At 46.5% G+C, this 20459-nt stretch overlaps 2 long non-coding RNA genes across 2 annotated transcripts in view; both read left to right on the plus strand.

Moving 5' to 3' along the window:
* Positions 1-20459, plus strand: part of LOC146763208 (uncharacterized) — a 662135-nt gene that overhangs the window by 141065 nt on the left and 500611 nt on the right. The window lies entirely within an intron of this gene.
* LOC146763212 (uncharacterized) lies at positions 5510-18251 on the plus strand. Its single transcript, XR_014952542.1, has 2 exons — positions 5510-6125; positions 13273-18251. It is a non-coding gene; the product is annotated as an uncharacterized LOC146763212 (long non-coding RNA).

The raw sequence follows: 20459 nt of genomic DNA on the forward strand, positions 1-20459 counted from the left end.
ATAAAGAAATATAACCCCATTTCTTAATATATTTTGTGTGGGATGCATCACAAGCTGATTCATTATATACCCTGCACCAGCACCAATCCCATGAGCAGTTGTATGAAGTGTCTCAGCCCTGCCTTGGAACCACCACTCTGCTCAGCTCTGCTGCCCAAAGGTGGCCTCTGAGCACTTGCATTCCAGGATGGCTACAAGACAATGCTGTAGTTGTTTATCTCATCGCCAGGGGAACACTCCCTTACAGGGAGTTCTGTCTCTGGCATTCCTGCTTCCAGACAGTTCAACCCCTTCTGCAGTAGGGCCTTCTTGTCCTCCATGGCAGATCTTTTCTTGGTCACAGATTATTACTGCCAAGCAATTACAATTTCAATTTCCCCCTCACTTGCTACAATAATCTCAAACATTTCTGTTTAGAATAAAATCTTAGTAACTATTAAGTCACACTGGGGGGGAGCGGTGCAGGAGACAATGACCACTCACCCCAGTGTTCATGTGGCTCTCCCTTATATAGTGCATTTGAAAGACCTGTAGTGCATTTGAAAGACCTGGTCTGGATGCTATCATTGGTTTGAACTCCATGCCCCTTCAGGTTCTGGCCAGTGAGATGCCTGCAGCCTTGGGAGATATTTGATTGGGCAAGACCCCTGTCAATCATGGTAACATCTCAACCTTCTTGTCTTTAAAATTTTGTGAATTGCTCTCTGTCGCCCATCTGCAATGGCCCTTTGCAAACAGGGTGACAGAGGACAGCATGGGTCAAATTTACACTGGAGCTGCAACATTCACTTCCAGGACCTATTAGGGGGGAACTCAGGCCACGGGCATTATGCTTTTTGGTTACAAATTTCAACTTATCTCTAAAGGCGAAAGCTATTTAATCCTTAACCCATTTCACCCTTAGAGAAAAACCCAACTATTAAAAAACAACCTGTAACCCATTTATATGTTGGAGAAAAACCCAACTCCCAGAAAACAATCTGTAAACAGGAAAAGAGTTTGTAAACATGAGAAATAATTTGTAAACAAATCAAGTCCTTGTATGAACTGTCCATGAGGTAGGTGATCATTTCTGATATCATAGTGTTATAAATGAGAATTTATTCAGCCAGATTGAAAATAAAAATTAATTTTATTAGCGGTCAAATTCTATCTAGCCAGCCACACGGAAAGGACAGAACCAAGCCCGGGGTCGACCCTGGGTGTGCCACAAGGAGTCAGCCTCAGCAGAGGTTTTCTCCTATGCCCACACACCTCTATCCTGGCACAGGCGGTTTTTATAGGGAAAATTCTGCCTGAGGCCAAGATTTGAATAGTTAGTATTTTCTTCTATTCAGAGTCTATAGGTTAATAAGATTTTCCTTTTTTGGTGATGAGGAGAAATAATTCAATGTCCGGAGTAGTTGAATTCTTGATGAGAGTTTACGGGAAGGCTGCATTCACATGGATCTTGTGAGAACCCCGGCCTTGCTCTGGGGTCTCATGTGGTGGTGAAATTCCTCCTCCAACCCGTGCTTCCAAAGAAAAACTCCGCAGGCTTAGCTGTTCGGTCTCAAGGCAGTTTATTGCTAGTTATCTAACAGATTATGTTCTTGGACTGCGGCTATTTGATCAGCGGCCTGGGTAGAGGCACACACACCCCCTGACATCCTCTCTATCTGCTGTCTTCTTCGTCTCTCTCCCCGCCCAGGGCTCCTGCTATCTTTTATATGATATATTACGTATAACATGTTTACAATTATTCCCCAATACCTACTACCTACGTTGCCAAGTGTTTTTCTACTCTAAACCAATCTGTGAGTGCCAACATCACCAAGAACATGGAGGCAAGGAAGAAGAAGGAGGAAGAACAGGATCAGCCCACTTTCCTCCGTCTTAGAACTTCTGACCCCCATGTACAAAGTGAAAACCCCCCTGTACATGTGTTAAAACCCCCCTGTACAATACTAAAAAAAATTCCCCTCTACTTTGTAACTACTTTTACTATACTATCTAACCTTTTGTGATTGCTTGTTCCACCTCCAAAGTTGGTAATTCATTCCATGGCTCAAACTCAAAATCACAGCTGTTTTTCAGCTGTCTGCCAGGGTCTAGAATGCCTCTGACCAAGGCCTGGAACTTCCAAAAATGACAGAGAGACATTTTGAGTTCCCACAGGATCTGTCTGAGGATTTCCATGATATCAATCTTGGACGATCAGCACCGATGATCGTGATGATCAACACCTGGAGCCCAGACATGGCCCATCTCCTGGCCGAGCCACATCTTTTTACTTGTAAATCAGTTTCCAAAATACACCCAGTCTCGCCTGCAAGGGGTGGGGGGGAGACTAATACAACGGGCATGATTTAACAAGTATCCAATATTACATATTTCATACAAGGGATGGCGCAAATTATATTTACTACACATAACAATAGGGTTATTGTACTGTTGTATGATTTATTGTGAAACATGAGATCATACTACTTGAGACTCAAAGGGGGGGATGTACTTTCACTCCAACCTTTTTCCCCCTATTTTCTTTGAATAATATATAAAAATAGGAACAAAACATGGACTTTGAATACTATTACTTAGGGGGTTACTGAGGGGGTCTCTTTTTCACTATGAGGACTTGAAAAAACTGTAGTAGATAGGGACAGGCGGACGGAAGATTTCGGGATGTGACGGAAAGAAAGACCTCTTCCCCCTCTCCTCCTGCAGCATGTTATCCATTACCCCAAAGAATGTAACCACACCTAACCCAGTAGTTTTCCACTCCTGACTAACCCTAGAGACCCTACCAAACCCCCCCTGACGTAGCAAAGTCCCCCAAGACTATTTAAACCCATGAGATAAGATAATAAACGCTTTCGACCGTCCACCACACTGGTGTCAGCATCTGTTGTTGGCCCGAGTAGCCCGGGCGTGACCAGGCTGCCGTGCTGTTCCTTGCAACCAGGTCGCCTTGCCTTCCCCTGAAGGCAACAAAACCTCTTCCGGATGAGAATTTCTCATTTATCTCAATGGAAAAAGGGTTTAACTTATGCAAAGTTTCATCTAGGTTTACTAATATATTTTTCTTTACCAGCCAGATTCATGGCTTGGTCAGGGCCATTAACTTGGTTGGGAGAGGTTTTCTGTATTTATATTTTAAAAAACAAGCTTTTATTAATACCTAGTGCAAGAAGAATTTTTAACATGAATAACAGTGCAAGCAATATACTTTTTTCCTTTTGTTAGAAGTTAGAAAATTTGTTATTGACTTTAATAGATTACTTTTAACTTTTAAAATTATGACAAGTGGCAGAATTTCAGTTAAAAAACTTTGCAACTGAAATTTGCTTATGATAAATTGATGTTCTATGTGTACCTTAGTGGATATTCTTTGAATCTTACCCATTTGTCTTGAAGCAATGCAAGAATAATTACTAGAAGTACTAAGAGAAGACATGTTAATACACATACTAGGGTTTCTTAAAGACACAGTAGTACCTACCTGAGACATAAATGTAATATTTTCCAAATAACTTTAGCAGAACTAGCAATCAAAGGCTTATAAATTTTGGTTTTAGTAAACACAAACAACAATAATAAATATTGTACTATAAACTCTAAGCAGATTTTACAAACAATTGGACATTTTTGTAACTTGTGTGATAATCCTTCAATATTTTTACTCTTGGCATATGTTATTAGTTTATTAGAGTCTTTGGAATATGAAAACCTTGATATATCAGGAGGCAAGGTGGTTGTGAGGATTCTGAGAGGTGGAAACCCGATGTTTGTTTTTTTCCTCACCATCCATTTGAACGGAAAAGCTGGCTTCTCGCTGGACTGGGTGAGAGGGTGGTTTGATTTCAGCTGTTGTGATGCAGTTATCCCATGTATCCAGCTCCATCTCTTCGGGCAGACTCGATTGTTTCTGCTCTCACAGAACCAAATCTTTGCATGCTTTTTTCCTCTGCCTTTAGCCAGACAGGCTCCTCGCAAGGGCTTTTCCCACACTCTACTTCTGGGTTTGATGTTTGCAGGAGCACCTGGTGGTGACTGTCCTAGTTCAGGGCAAATTTGGGGAAAACCCTCTGGAAGGAGCCCCCAGAAAACAAACCCCCACGGCCCCTCCCCACCCACCTGGTTTGGGAAAAAATTTTCTCTGAGAGGAGTGGAAAAAAACCTGTTTATTTAACGAAAAAAGCACTCCCCAGCACAAAAAAAATTAACAACACCAGATGACAACAAAACTCTTTCACCACTCTGAAGAGATGAACAAATCCAGAAAGTCTTTCCTGGGAGTGGTCGTCTGGGTCTGGGCATTGGGGATTGCTCTGGGCACTGAGGATGGCTGCTGCATATCACAAAGAGCAGGCTCTCGGTGTTCCTCGGTGCTTCCCAGGTCCCAGTCCGGAGCAGGTTGGATGGTATTCAGGAAGAGGAAAGGAAAAGAAACAGTCCAGGGAAAGAATTGGACTGCTTAGCTAAGCTAACTGGGAAGCAAAAGCAAAAGCAGAAGCAAGCAAAGCAAGCAAGCCAAGCAAGCAAGCAAGCAAAAGCAAGCCAGCCAGCACTAGCCTTTTCTAGACAGCAGACCATGGGGGAAGGGAACCGGCTGATAACAAGGCAAAACAAACCTTCACTTTCAGAGTCAGTTCTGAAAGCACAGAACATAATATCAAACATAAACAGCACACACGATTGGAGATACAAACACCATAACGTCACCCTAGGACAGTGACGTTCCCAGACTGACCCTTGGGGGCAGGGTCGGAGATAGGGCCACTCCACTAGAGGCACAGCTGTGTTCCTCGGAGGCTGGCTTGGGTGCAGGGCCCCACCACCTGACGCAGGCAGGATCGGGGTAGTAGGCACATCCCCTGATGTAGGCGCAGCCAAGCTCCATGGAGGCATGGCTTTGGAGCCATCCCACTCAGTTTCTGGAGGGGGCAAGTCTTGGCATTTCCATGGTGATGGGAAGTGCGGGCGATCCCGTTGCAAATGGTGGAGAGGCGATCTCAACAGGGGAGGCGGTCTCAACAGCCGCCACGTGGTCTGGACCCTCAGAATAGGGCAGTATGGTGTGTGCGCCTGGATTGGCAATATAGTGGCCCAAGGTAGCTGCATAAGGATTACAGCAGTCTGGAGTAGACACGGGGCATCTCGGAGTTGTCAGGGCTGTGGCGGCCACTATCTCTCCACGTGGCTGGACTGCACAATCAGCCTCTCCGCCTCCCTGGGCAGTGCCGGCATTCATAGCACGGGAAGCCCTCGGATTGTCTCCTTTTTCTGGGATTCCCCCACTCCCCGGAGCTGTGTCACTCCCCATGGTCGCTTCGCAGCAGTCAGCCAGAGTCCGACTGCTGCAGGACACGTTTTTGCAGTAGCTGGGGCCCGCCGACTCCCACGCGGGGTTGCACAAAGAAGCAGTGCGCTGCTGCCCTTCCAGTTTTGCCTCTTGTGAAAAACTGCATTGACTTGTTTGTTCATCAAAAGTATGAAATTAGGATAAAAGGGTTGGGGGGGAGGGGACGGGGCATGGAATTTGCAGGCTTGGGCAAGGCTGGTAACCGCAAACAAAGATTGTGAAAGATCATGCAGGACTGGCTGGAACTGATAACCGCAGCGGAAGGAGACCCATCACCCCCACTTGTGAAACCAATCTCTGCTGGAACTGATAACCACAGTGGAAGGGAACCCATCACCCCCACTTGTGAAACCAATTGCTACTGGAACTGATAACCGCAGCGGAAGGAGACCCATCACCCCCACTTGTGCTGGATAAAACGGGACTGAAGAGAAGGAAAGGTTGTCAGCTTTTGGCGGAGCCAGACTCCCCAGCTGCACCCAGCGCTGTTTGCTTGCTATCGCTTGCTGTAATTAAAAAAAATTATTAATTGATCTTAAAAGGCTGAATCAAATTATTCGCCTCAATTTATAACAAATTTGGTGCCGTGACTCAGATCAGAACACCTGGAGAGAAGGTCTCCTGAGGAGGCGCCCCACTGCCTTTGCTTCAACAGTGGCCTTACGGGGACACTCCTCCCCGGACTCCGGCCGACAAACATAAAATCCGATAGCAAGCAAAGAACTGCCGGCGACCCCCTTAATCTTTGTGCACGAAGCCCCGGGCGAAGATACCGGATGGTGTAAGTATTTTCCGAAAGACCTGGTGTCTGGAGGAGGCCTGTTCTGGGAGAACGGGACCGCCTGGTCGGGGGTGGGGATCCTGGAGTGTGACGAGTGTGGTGTATGAGAGGGGGGCCAGCAGCTCAGACTCCCCAAGCAAGTGCAGACCTCATAGTAGTGCGGTTCCCATATCCGGCGACGGACTGGGCCACGAATTGAGGGAAGCAAGTGTGTGTGTGTTAGAAGGCACTCCAGAAGATGGGTCAGAGAAAAATCAAGCCTGCTGAACCCATGGGTAGGGGAATCCCTGTAAAACTTCCCCATATTTCAGAGGATAGTCCATTAGGCTTAATGATTAAATATTGGAATGCCTTTCCTTCTAGGAAGGGAAAAGATAAAGTAAAAATGGCTCATTACTGCATGGAAGTTTGGGGGGGGGGGGGGGAACAAATAAGAGGGGATCAGTTATATTGGCCGGTATTTGGGTCTTTTGAGGATTGGATCTGTCAGGCCTTAAATATTTATGTTAATTCAAAAGAACCCTTTAATCTAGAAGAAAGTGAATATGCAGCCCTCTGGATAAGAGGAGAGACAAGGGCAAAATTATTTGCTCTCAATATCGAGAGGAAGAAAAAGAGGTCAAAAGAAATTGAATTACCTCCAGGTATTCCCCCTCCCTACATACCGCCAGCACCCCCACCTCTTCCATTGCCACCTCCAGAGCCACAACCTTTATACCCCCCCCTCTCAGAACCTTTGCTAATTGACCACCCGGGTCCCTCGGCACCCACCCAAGAATTATCGGAGGATGAGGGACCGGAAGGTGAAAGGTTGGAGGAAAATATCCCTGAGGGTTCTCGGCGAGTAACCCGAAGCCAGACCCGACAAAAGGGAAAGCAAGAATTGGGTATATTTCCCCTTAGAGACCATGGAATGGAAATGGTGCCTAACCCAAATGCTGCGCAACCAGGACAGCCTGCCCAGATTCTGGGAATAGGGTACATATCTGTCCCATTAAACTCAGGAGATGTTAGGGAATTTAAAAAGGAAATGGGACATTTGTTAGAAGATCCTTTAGGGGTGGCGGAGCGGTTGGATCAATTTTTGGGACCTAATATTTATCCTTGGGAGGAGATGCAATCCATGTTAGGGATTTTGTTTTCTGCAGAAGAAAGGAGAATGATTAGAGAAATGGGCATGAGAATCTGGGATGATGAACATCAGCAGGGACCATTCGCAGATACTAAATGGCCCCTATAGAATCCCCAGTGGAATAATCAAGACCCGTTACACCATACCCATATGGGCGATTTGCGAAATATAATAATACAGGGAATAGGGAAGGCTGTCCCTCGTGGACAGAATGTACAAAAGGCATTCAAGGAACAACAAAAGAAGGATGAAGATACAACTGAGTGGTTGGAGAGCCTGAGAAAATCCTTTCAGTTATATTCAGGAGTGGACCCTAACACTCCTGAAGGGGAGACACTGTTGAAAGTTCATTTTGTGGTAAACTTGTGGGTGGATATTCAAAAGAAGTTGGAAAAGTTAGAAGGGTGGCAAGCAAGGGGGCTGGATGAGTTACTGCGGGAGGCTCAGAAGGTTTATGTTAGGAGGGAGGATGAGAACTACAAGAAGCAGTCTAAGATTATGTTAGCAGCTGTAAGGGAAGGACAGAGGCAATCTCCCCAAAGAAGGGGTGGTGGCCACCCAGGAGGTTTGAGGGGAGCTGGTTGACAGGTGCATGAAGGAAGACAAGGTGGAGGAGATAGGATTGTTTGCTTTTACTGTGGGAAAAAGGGACATATGAAGCGGGAATGCCGACAAAGGATGGTTGATGAAGAGCAGTTTAAGGAAGATTAGGGGTGTCAGGGGCTCTATCTGCTGGGGACAAGAGAAAGAACAGAGCCCCTGGTAAAATTAAAAATAGGTCCCCAGCAGCAAGAATATGAGTTCCTTGTGGACTCAGGGGCAGAAAGATCGACCGTCCAGACCCTTCCCCAAGGGTGTAAGATTTCATCTGAAATAATACAGGTAATCGGGGCCACAGGGGAACCCTTTGGAGTACCTGTTATCAAGGATGTACTCTTAGAAAGTAACTCCAAATTAGGAATTGGGTCGTTTTTATTAGTACCAGAAGCAGATTATAATTTACTGGGAAGGGATTTGATGATTGAATTGGGGATAGGGATAGAGATTAGTAAGGGAGAACTGACAGTAAAATTGTGTCCTCTCTGGGCTGAGGATGAGAAAAAGATTAATCCAGAGGTTTGGTACACCCCTGATAGTGTAGGAAAATTAAGTATTGAACCCTTTGAAGTAACTATTAGGAACCCGGAGATACCTGTCAGAATTAGGCAATATCCTATATCTAAGGAGGGGAGGCAAGGACTGAAACTAGAAATAGAAAGGCTTTTAGAAAAGGGACTTTTAGAACCATGTATGTCCCCTTTTAATACCCCCATTTTACCAGTAAAGAAACCCAATGGTAGTTATAGGTTAGTACATGATTTACGGGAAATTAACAAAAGAACCATTGAAAGGTTCCCCGTGGTAGCTAACCCACATACCCTTTTAAATCAACTTGGCCCAGAAAAGTAGTGGTATAGTGTAATAGATCTCAAAGGTGCCTTCTGGGCTTCTACCCTTAAGGAAACTTCTAGAGATTATTTTGCTTTTGAATGGGAAGATCCAGATACACATAGAAAACAACAACTGAGGTGGGCAGTCCTTCCCCAGGGATTTACAGAATCCCCAAATCTGTTTGGACAAGCTTTGGAACAAGTACTAGAAGGTTATTCTTTAGGGGAAGGGATGGTGTTACTACAATATGTGGATGATTTATTAATTGCAGGGAAAGAGGAAAAAAAAGTAAGGGAAGAAAGTATAAAACTCCTAAATTATTTAAGCCTTAAGGGACTTAACGTCTCTAAGTCAAAATTGCAGTGTGTAGAAGAAGAGGTCACATATCTCGGGCATTGGTTAACAAGGGGAACCAAGAAATTGGACACTGATAGAATCCAAGGAATACTTTCCCTACAGGCCCCACGGAACAAAAGACAAGTCCGACAGTTACTGGGACTCTTCGGGTATTGCCGACAATGGATTGAAAATTTTAGCAGAAAAGTTAATTTTTTATATGAGAAATTAACTAATGATGGGTTATTGAAATGGAGCACCAATGATGAAGATCAATTAGAAGCATTAAAAACTGAACTAGTCATTGCTCCAGTCCTTAGCATTCCAGATTTGAAGAGATCATTTTACTTATTTATTAGTGTAAATGAGGGAGTAGCATATGGTGTATTAGCTCAGGATTGGGCTGGAAAAAAGAAAACAGTAGCATATCTCTCCAAACTCCTGGATCCCATTAGTCGGGGGTGGCCCACATGCTTACAGGCTATAGTGGCTGCTGCTCTCCTGGTAGAGGAAGCTGGGAAGATAACCTTTGGAAGTGAGCTAAAAGTCTTATCTCCCCATAACATTCGTGGAGTTTTGTAACAGAAGGCTGACAAATGGATAACTGTCTTGTCGTGGAATCTGCGAAGGAGGGCTAAAGCCTCCTGTGCAATGGAGAAGGTAAACCCCCCCCCCCCACTCCGAATTACTAGGAGTTTTAAGTCAAAAGGCTCTCAGGCAAAGATATGGGAATGGGAGTAACAATTCTTTACTAGGAGAAAACTAGACAACAATTTAAAAAAGGCAAATGCAATCGGTACAAACAAAACCAGTGAAAAAGTCCAGAACCTGATTCGGGGTGCCAGTAGCAGTCCTGCTGGGACGATTGCTCCCCTTTGCAGTGGTTGATGAACTGCAGCTGCAGTGGTGATCTTTTGAAGGGTATAGTTTTCCTCTGAAGATCTGGTGGCAGTGGGGCCGGTCTTCCTCTGCGCCGGGGTTGCCTCCAAGCTCCGCCGCCGCCGCCTCACCGGCTGTTTCGCTGCGAGATCCCGCGAAGAAGAGAGAGAGAGCTGCTTCCCTGGGAATCCCGCGAAGAGAGAGAGCGAGCTGCTTCTCTCGGAGTCCCGCCCAGAGAGCTGCCTCGTCTCCCCAAAAAGCTACCCCTTTAAACAATAATAGAGTGCTTGGCTTCCCTCTCTGGGTGGGACCCCTCACGGTGTTACATTTACCAGCCCGGCAGTGAGTCAGTCAATAGTGTATAAACAAACCATTGCCTCTACGGGGCAAACCATTGTCTTTGGGAGAGATAACAAAACCTGCCCAACAGGTTTGCCTTCAACAGATGGCAAATAGAATACAAGCTTATCTTACAACCCAGGACAATAACGGATGCCAGACTCCTAAAGTATGAAGGCATCCTAGTCTCCTCTCCTAAGTTAAGTATAGAAACAACGAGCCTGCAAAACCCGGCCCAGTTTTTATATGGAGAACCAATTACAGAACTAACACATGATTGCCTCCAACAGATAGAGGAACAAACAAAAATAAGGCCGGATCTTGAGGAAGAAGAGCTAGAGGAAGGGACTCGATTGTAAGTAGATGGGTCCTCTCGAGTTCTGGAAGGGAAAAGGAAATCTGGGTATGCTATAATAGATGGGAAAACAGTTAAGACAGTAGAATCTGGTCCCCTTAGCCCCAGCTGGTCAGCCCAAGCATGTGAATTATATGCAGTGCTTAGGGCTCTAAACTTATTGGAAGGAAAAAGTGGGACTATTTTCACTGATTCTAAATATGCCTATGGAGTAGTTCATACTTTTGGAAAAATCTGGGAAGAAAGGGGACTTATTAACTCCCAGGGAAAGGGGCTGGTACATAAAGAATTGATTCGGCAGGTATTACAAGCTTTGAGAGGGCCAGAGAAAATAGCCATTGTCCATGTAAAAGGACATCAAGCAGGGATTGGAAATTCGATATGAGGAAACAATTTGGCGGACCAGGAAGCGAAACGAGCAGCCCTGATGAATCTAAAGCCATGGACAGGGCTTGTCACAAGGAGAGAGGATTGCTCCACTTGTGGAGCTGACTTAGAAGATCCACCGTGTTAGGTTTGCTGGAAATACTATGGGATAGACTCAATAAAATGTGCCTGTGATACCCCTCGGAAGAAACATTGCTGGTTTCATGGACCTATTGATTACATACTAGCTTTCACTGTGCAAGAAAAGGAGAAATTAGGCCAGATGGGGATAAGAGAAAAAGAGGGAGGCAAGTGGGTATTGCCCAACGGGCGGGAAGTACTCCCAAAAGGGATGGCAATGAGGGTCCTACAAGAAATCCATGAGAAAACCCACTGGGGTACGCAAGCCCTGGTTGATCAATTTGCTATAAAATATATGTGTATAGGAGTCTATAACCTTGCAAAACAGGTAACTCAATGTCTTGGTTTGACAAGACAGGAGTCTGTGAAGGAGGGCAAAAGCCTCCTGTGCAATGGAGAAGGTAAACCCCCTCCCTCCGAATTACCAGGATTTTTAAATTAAAAGGCTCTCAGGCAAAGATATGGGAATGGGAGTAACAATTCTTTACTAGGAGAAAACTAGATAACAACTTAAAAAGGCAAATGCAATTGGTACAAACAAAACTAGTGATAAAGTCCACAACCTGAGGATTCGGGGTGTTGGTAGCAGTCCGGTTGAAATTATAGCTGCTCCTCTTGCAGTGGCTGATGAATTGCAGCTGAAGTGGTGATCTTTAGAAGGGTATAGTTTTCTCTGAAGATCTGGTGGTAGTTGGGCCGGTCTTCCTCAGCGCCGGGGCCGCCTCCGAGCTTCGCCGCCGCTGCCTCACCGCGCTCCGGCCGCTTCTCTCGGGAGTCCTGCCGAAGGAGCTGCTTCTCTGGGAAATCCCGCAAAGAGAGAGTTGCTCTGTCCCCCAAAAGGTACCCCTTTATACAATAAAAGAGTGCTTGGCTTCCCCCTCTGGGTGGAGCATCACACAATGGGATGCTGTTACGTTACCAGGCCTGCAGTGAGTCAGTCAATGGCCCATTAACAAACCATTACCTCCTTGGAACAAACCATTGTTATTGGAAGAGATAACAAACCTGCCCAACCTCCAACAGATGGCAAATAGAATACAAGCTTATCTTACAAACCAGGACATTATCCACCCCTCATTCTATTTCCATCTGCACACAATGAAATCTTACACCCAGTTCTCACTTAAGACCAAGTTTCCCTGTGGTACACAGCGGGTCTCCCCATCTTTCTGCATTACCCACCAAGTGTAACCAGGTCCTTGAGCAAAGACAATCCCACAAATGGGTTGGTCTTTGCCTGAGGTGGGATTAATCCAAACAGTTTTCCCTAAAATACCTTTCATATGTACTACAGGGACCTTATCTCTATCTATTGCGTGTAAGGGTTCTGACTGGGCAGGGCCAGCTCGATTGACAGACCCTCGGGTGTTGACCATCCAGGTTGCTTTTGCCAGGTTAATTTCCCAGTTTCTAAATGTTCCCCCACCAAGTGCCTTTAGGGTAGTCTTAAGGAGTCCGTTGCACCGTTCAACTTTGCCGGCAGCTGGAGCATGATAGGGAATATGATATATCCATTCGATACCATGTTCTCTGGCCCAGGTGTTGATAAGGCTGTTCTTGAAATGGGTGCCGTTGTCAGACTCAATTCTCTCAGGTGTGCCGTGTCTCCACAGGACTTGCTTTTCCAAGCCTAAGATGGTGTTCCGGGCAGTGGCATGAGGTACAGGGAAAGTCTCCAGCCATCCAGTGGTGGCTTCCACCATGGTCAGCACATAGCGCTTGCCTTGGCGTGTCTGGGGCAGTGTGATGTAGTCAATCTGCCAGGCCTCCCCATACTTGTACTTGGACCACCACCCACTATACCAGAGGGGCTTCACCCGCTTGGCCTGTTTGATGGCAGCACACGTCTCACAGTCATGGATAACCTGAGAAACACTGTCCATGGTTAGATCCACCCCTCGGTCTCGAGCCCACTTGTAGGTGGCATCTCTGCCCTGATGACCTGAGGCATCATGAGCCCATCGAGCCAGTGTGAGAGATAGGTGACCTTTTGTTCGTAATCACAAGACGTTCCAGGGACAGTATTGTGGGGGAAGAGACCTTGCTTCCTTAGCAAATGTGTATTCTCATTAGCACACAGAGAACTTGCTTCCTTAGCAAATGTGTAGTCTCAATAGTACGCAAGCGAGCTTGTTTTGCAATAACATGTATGCTTGAGAAATTCCTAGATCACGAGGGTAACTGTGAGGATGACCATCAGCCTTCATCGTGCGACCACCAGGAGGCAGAGGACGACCACCTAGCAACAAGATACGCCTGCGCAGACCGAAGCGCCACGTATCCGGAAGGAAAGCCCAATAAAAAGGGACGGACGGGGGTGTAGTGTTGCGGCAGTTGGTGGAGTGCCAACTCCCCTGCCGTCCAGTGCTGCTTTGCTTTCACTCTCATATATATATATTCTAATTAATAAATTTTATTAATTGGCACAAATAGCCTCTTGTGCTCATTCATAACAATTTGGTGCCGTGACTCGGATAGCGGACTTAGGGAACCCCTCTCTGGGGAGGTGCCCCATATCCACTCTTTTGAGTGGACCCAGTCCGGGGTCTCCTCTTCGTCCCTACCGATGAACCTAAAACAGTGAGAGGAAAGCAAAGGAAAAGGAAACGGGCCCAAGAAACCCCTTCAAAGTTTGTGCACAAAGTCCGGACGAAGACGCAGGACGCGTGAGTATAAGGAGATCCGTTCAGGCGGGGTTTGGGATCCCGGAGTGTGGCGAGTGTGTGAGTTGCGTGAGAGGGGGTCGGCAGCTGGACTCCCCAAGTGAATGTGGACCCTCAGTAGTGCAGTTCCCAAAGCCCGCGAGGGCCTGGGCCACGAACCAGGGGAAGTGTTTGTGTTGAGCGTTTGAAGGCACTCCGGAAGAAATGGGGCAGGGGAAAAGTAAATCCCCTTCCTCGGTGGGGGTAAGACTTCCCTCGATCCCTAGGGATAGCCCTCTAGGATTCATGCTAACTAATTGGGAACAGTTCCCGGGCACATTGGGGAAGGACAAGGCAAAAATGATACACTACTGTGTGGAAATATGGGGAGGGAAAGAAATTTCTAAAAATGTCTTCTGGCCCATATTCGGGTCCTCAGAAGACTGGGTGAAACAATTTTTAAACACATGGGTAAACACCAAACAGCCCTCTAACCCTGAGGAAATTGATTATGCCCGGGTTTGGGTGGGGCGACCAGAAATTTTTGGTTTTAAACTTTCTGAGAAAATAAAAGGGAAAAAGAAGGGGCAGTCGGAGGAATTGATAGTTGCACCACCCCCTTATGTTCCTCCCGCACCGAATGCATCCTCTCCTCTTGGGTTCATTTCTGTTCCTTTGAGCTCGGGGGACGTCAGGGATTTCAAGAAGGAAATGGAAATTTGTTGGAAGATAACACAGATGTTAGCAGATACCTTAGGTATAAAATGGGAACAACATACCCCGTGGCATCCCCAGAGTTCAGGCCGGGTAGAAAGGATGAATGGGGAAATTAAAAAGCAACTCACTAAATTGGTATTGGAAACTAAATTATCCTGGGTGAACTGTTTGCCGCTGGCGTTACTAAACATTCGAACCCAGCCACGAGTAGATGTGGGACTTTCCCCATTCGAAATGTTGTATGGGATGCCCTACTCCCTGGAAAGAGTTCAAAGTAGCCCTAATATTTCTGACCAAAACATCAATAAATATTTGAGTGTGTTGATGAAATACAAGAAACAACTATGGGAAAAAGGGATGTGGGCACAAAGACCACCATTAGATCTTATGTTACACCAGGTGCAACCCGGTGACTGGGTCTTCATTCGGAGTTGGAAAGAAGATTCACTCATCCCGAAGTGGGAGGGACCCTATTTAGTCTTGATTACTACTGACTCCGCTGTCCGAACCACAGAGAAGGGATGGACCCACACCACTCGTATTAAAGGACCAGTGGACCCTGCCCAGTTTAAACCCGAACCCAAGAAACAGAACTGGACAATAAAAGGGAAACCAGGAGACTTGAAGCTCACCATACAGAAGGTGGACTCCCAACCTTAAATGGACCTTGTAGGTTCTGGGGACCTTTGGGTAGGGGACAACTGGTGCTTGCAGAAGTGGCTTCTTGGGGACACGGAAGCTCCTGGCTATTGTAAATACTTAGAAGACTTAACTAAGCAACCTTACTATAGACCTATAAGGTTAGAGAACAAGGGGAAACCTTGGACGGGGGAAGACCACGCTAATCATAAAGATGTTAGAGTAAAATGTAGTTGGTTAGACTGTAACTGCTATCCATTTGCCTGTTTTGTTTGTAAAATCTGTAACGAGCGGTGGTGGACCCATTGTAGGAGGGGGAGGGCTCCCCGAAGTGTATGCCAACGCTGCTGGAAAGGACAGCGTGAACTCACTCAAAAGGTGTTAAATTGGAAAGTGGCTAATCGGGAACTAAAAGTGGGAACCCCTGCCTGGTGGGAAATTTTTACAAAAGGGATAAATCCTGAATTCCATTGCTGTCACTCTAACGAGCCCGCAGGACCATTTCTAACTGACATAGAAGTAAAATGCCGGAAGCTCTTTAAAGAGCTCAGGTGCGACATCCCACAATTAAAAGAAAAGAATTGGAATTCATGAAAACACAAGTGGAAAAGAGGGAACTCAGCCCCTGAAGAATATCCCTGCTGTCGAGAAGATGGTTTACCCTGTAGCTTGTAGCAACCAAGTTGACAGGCGAGACAGAGGGATACTAAGTGGGGAAAAGAAGTCCCTTCTCCCAAAAAGAAGGATGTCTTCCAGAGAGAGAACTAACTTACTGGGTCGGAGGAGGGATAGCAATGGAAAGGACAAAGGGGGAAGTAAGGTCCGAATTTTAGTATTAACCATGCCCTACAAAGGATACCACCTAGCTCTGAAAATAATTGTATTGTTATTAGGATGTCATGATTGTATGTGTAGCTCACATGAACCCTTTAAGTGGTCCTTATATAATCTTGCTTACGAGACAGCACCAGTTGCCACTAACATCACTGTAGGTAATCCCAAGTTTATTGTTAAAGTAGGCCATTTGGGACCCTGGAAAGATGATCGTATAGTCGGATACTACTTATGCCCAAGCAGAAATCCAGGGCAGGGGTATTGTCATAGTCCCGGCCAGTTTTACTGCGCCTATTGGGGTTGTGAGACTATAGCGTCAGAATGGAAACCTGGCCGACCAGACCCATACTTGCAAATCCAATGGCATCCACTCGGGTGCAGAGAAAGGAGTTGTGGGGGGGGTTGTGTCAAACTGGTGAATACCTCTGGAAGAGGACAATGTACTCATATACAAATAGAAACCAAAAATCCTGAAGAAGCCGGATGGCTCATAGGGAAAATGTGGGGATTTCGTTATTATGTGAGTGGACCTGATCCCGGGAGTTTGATAATGATCAAGAAGGAACCGGCCCCTCATGACCCTAGCCCCATAGGTCCAAATCTTGTACTCAGTGGAAGCTTAGAAGAGACCAATAAGACCATTCAACACAACACGGCCCAGGCTAGTGAAGAACCTCAGTTAGCTACACAAAAGTATACTGCCCTATGGGGAATAATGCAGGCCACTTTCAGTGTCCTGAACTACACCTACCCAAATCTGACTGAAGGATGTTGGCTATGTTATATGATAAATCCACCTTTCTATGAGGCAATAGGGTCTACAGCCGAGGCTAAAAGAGTCAACGGGTCGAATCCTAAAGAATGTCTCTGGAGAAAAAGAGGGGATAGTACTCCAGGGATAACTTTGGCCCAAGTAACTGGAAAAGGGAGATGTGTGGGAAAGGTTCCTGTAAAAATGCAACATCTGTGCAATATAACAATCAATATCAGTAAAAGTGACAAACTAGCTGAATGGCTTTTACCAGCACCTAATACTAAATGGGTATGCCAGCAACTTGGAGTTACACCCTGTTTATCCATTAAGGCCTTTAATGAGTCAGAGTACTGTATCCAAGTTTTAATTGTCCCTCGCATATCATATCACCCAAGGGACTATGTTTTAGAACATCAGATCACCCCTGAACACCACTTGGTAAAAAGAGAACCTCTTACAGTACTTACAGTGCCCATTTTACTCAGTGTAGGTGGGGCTGGAGTAGGAACAGAAGTGACCTCTCTTGTAAACCAACAACAAGGTATGAAAGCCCTCCGTACATCTGTAGATGAGGACTTGAGTAGGATTGAAAAAGCCATAGATGGACTAGTAAAATCAGTAAGGTCTCTTTCTGAGGTAGTGCTGCAAAACAGGAGAGGGCTTGACTTACTGTTCTTACAACAAGGGGGACTGTGTATTGCCTTACGGGAAGAATGTTGCACTTATGCAGACCATACGGGAATAGTAATTGATACCATGGCTGAGCTACGCAAACAGATAGAACAGAGGAAAAAAGAAAGAGAAGCACAACAGAGCTGGTATGAGTCATGGTTTACCCACTCCCCCTGGCTCGCTACATTGCTATCAACCATTGCAGGCCCTGTGATTTTGCTAATCCTTGTATTAACTTTTGGACCCTGTATTTTTAATAAGCTTATCGCTATAGTGAAGAATAGATTAGAAGCGGCACATTTGCTAATGATTCACGCCAAGTATCAACCCCTAACAGGGATAGAAGGAGAAGACTATTTGGAACTTAGCAGGAAGGAATTGGAACTATTCAATGAACAAAAGGATGGTTAAAAGAAAAAGGGGGGGAATTGTGAGAGATAGGTGACCTTTTGTTCATAATCACAAGACGTTCCAGGGACAGTATTGTGGGGGAAGAGACCTTGCTTCCTTAGCAAATGTGTAATCTCACTAGCACACAGAGAACTTGCTTCCTTAGCAAATGTGTAGTCTCAATAGTACGCAAGCGAGCTTGTTTTGCAATAACATGTATGCTTGAGAAATTCCTAGATCACGAGGGTAACTGTGAGGATGACCATCAGCCTTCATCGTGCGACCACCAGGAGGCAGAGGACGACCACCTAGCAACAAGATACGCCTGCGCAGACCGAAGCGCCACGTATCCGGAAGGAAAGCCCAATAAAAAGGGACGGACGGGGGTGTAGTGTTGCGGCAGTTGGTGGAGTGCCAACTCCCCTGCTGTCCAGCGCTGCTTTGCTTTCACTCTCATATATATATATTCTAATTAATAAATTTTATTAATTGGCACAAATAGCCTCTTGTGCTCATTCATAACACCAGGAACAACTCCCCCTTATGGTGCCAATCTAAGTCTATCTTTGACACCTCTATTTTTGCTGCCTGATCTACCTGCTCGTTGTTTCGGTGCTCCTCATTAGCCCGACTTTTGGGGACATGGGCATCTACATGACGGACTTTCACCGTCAGCTTTTCCACCCGAGAGGCAATGTCTTTCCATATATCAGCAGCCCAGATTGGCTTTCCTCTACGTTGCCAGTTGGCCTTCCTCCACCTTCCCAGCCAGCCCCACAGAGCATTGGCTACCATCCACGAATCAGTATAAAGGTAGAGCTTTGGCCACTTCTCCCTTTCAGCAATGTCCAGAGCCAGCTGAACGGCCTTGAGTTCGGCGAGTTGGCTCGATCCACCTTTTCCTTCGGTAGCTTGTGCAACTTGGCGTGTGGGGCTCCATACGGCTGCTTTCCACTTCCGGTTCATCCCTACGATGCGACAGGAACTGTCAGTGAAAAGAGCGTAGCAGGTCTCTTCTGATGGTAGTTGGTTTTATGTTGGAGCTTCTTCAGCCCTTGTCACTTGTACCTGCTCCTCATCATCAGTGAGACCAAAGTTTTCACCTTCTGGCCAGTTCGTAATTATCTCCAAAATCCCAGGGCAATTCAGGTTTCCAATACGGGCGCGTTGAGTGATGAGGGCAATCCATTTGCTCCATGTGGCGTCAGTGGCATGGTGGGTAGTAGGAACCTTTCCTTTAAAAATCCACCCCAGCACCGGTAGTCGGGGTGCCAGGAGGAGTTGTGCTTCTGTGCCAATTACCTCCGAGGCGACTTGAACTCATTCAAAGGCAGCCAAGATTTCCTTCTCTGTGGGAGTGTAGTTGGCTTCAGACCCTCTGTAACTTCGGCTCCAGAATCCCAGTGGTCGGCCTCGAGTCTTCCCAGGCACTTTCTGCCAAAGGCTCCAGGACAACCCATGGTTCCCGGCTGCAGAGTAGAGCACATTCTTGACCTCTGGTCCCGTCCTGACCGGGCCAAGGGCTACAGCATGAGCGATCTCCTGCTTGATCTGGGTGAAGGCTTGTTGCTGCTCAGGGCCCCAGTGGAAATCATTCTTCTTTCAGGTAACCAGATAAAGAGGGCTCACAATCTGGCTATACTCAGGAATGTTCATTCTCCAGAAACCTATGGCACCCAGGAAAGCTTGTGTTTCCTTTTTGCTGGTGGGTGGGGACATAGCTGTGATCTTGTTGATGACCTCAGTGGGAATCTGGCCCCGTCCGTCTTGCCATTTCACTCCCAGGAACTGGATCTCTCGGGCAGGTCCCTTGACTTTGCTCTTCTTGATGGTGAAGCCAGCTTCTAGTAGTATCTGGATGATCCTCTCACCTTTCTCAAACACTTCTGCCGCTGTGCTCCCCCACACAATGATGTCATCAATGTATTGCAGGTGTTCTGGAGCCTCACCCTTTTCTAGTGCAGTCTGGATCAGTCCATGGCAGATGGTGGGGCTGTGTTTCCACCCCTGGGGCAGTCGGTTCCAGGTGTACTGCACGCCCCTCCAGGTGAAAGTGAACTGAGGCCTGCATTCTGCTGCCAGAGGAATGGAGAAAAACGCATTAGCAATATCAATGGTGGCATACCACTTTGCTGCCTTGGACTCCAGCTCGTACTGGAGTTCCAGCATATCCAGTACAGCAGCGCTCAGCGGTGGAGTCACTTCATTTAAGCCACGATAGTCCACAGTCAATCTCCATTCTTTGTCAGATTTGCGCACAGGCCAGATGGGGCTGTTGAAGGGTGAGTGGGTTTTGCTGACCACCCCTTGGCTCTCCAGCTCCCGAATCATTTTGTGGATGGGGATCACGGCATCTCGATCCGTCCGATACTGCCGGCGGTGCACTGTCGAGGTCGCAATTGGCACACGTTGTTCTTCCACCCTTAGGAGTCCTACTGCAGAGGGGTTTTCTGACAGTCCAGGCAAGGTGTTCAATTGCTTAATGTCTTCTGCCTCTACAGCGGCTATTCCAAAAGCCCACCTGAGTCCCTTTGGGTCTTTAATAGCCATTCCGGAGGAAGTCTATGCCTAGGATACACGGAGCATCTGGGCCAGTCACTATAGGATGTTTCTTCCACTTCTTCCCTGCCCAACCTCCAATATATGGCAAACAGAATACAAGCTTATCTTACAAACCAGGACACGAACCCACTCCATTTGTTGCCCA

This window comes from Lonchura striata, chromosome W (genome assembly GCF_050655825.1).
Source record: "Lonchura striata isolate lonStrDom1 chromosome W, ASM5065582v1, whole genome shotgun sequence".
Lineage (NCBI taxonomy): Eukaryota > Metazoa > Chordata > Aves > Passeriformes > Estrildidae > Lonchura > Lonchura striata.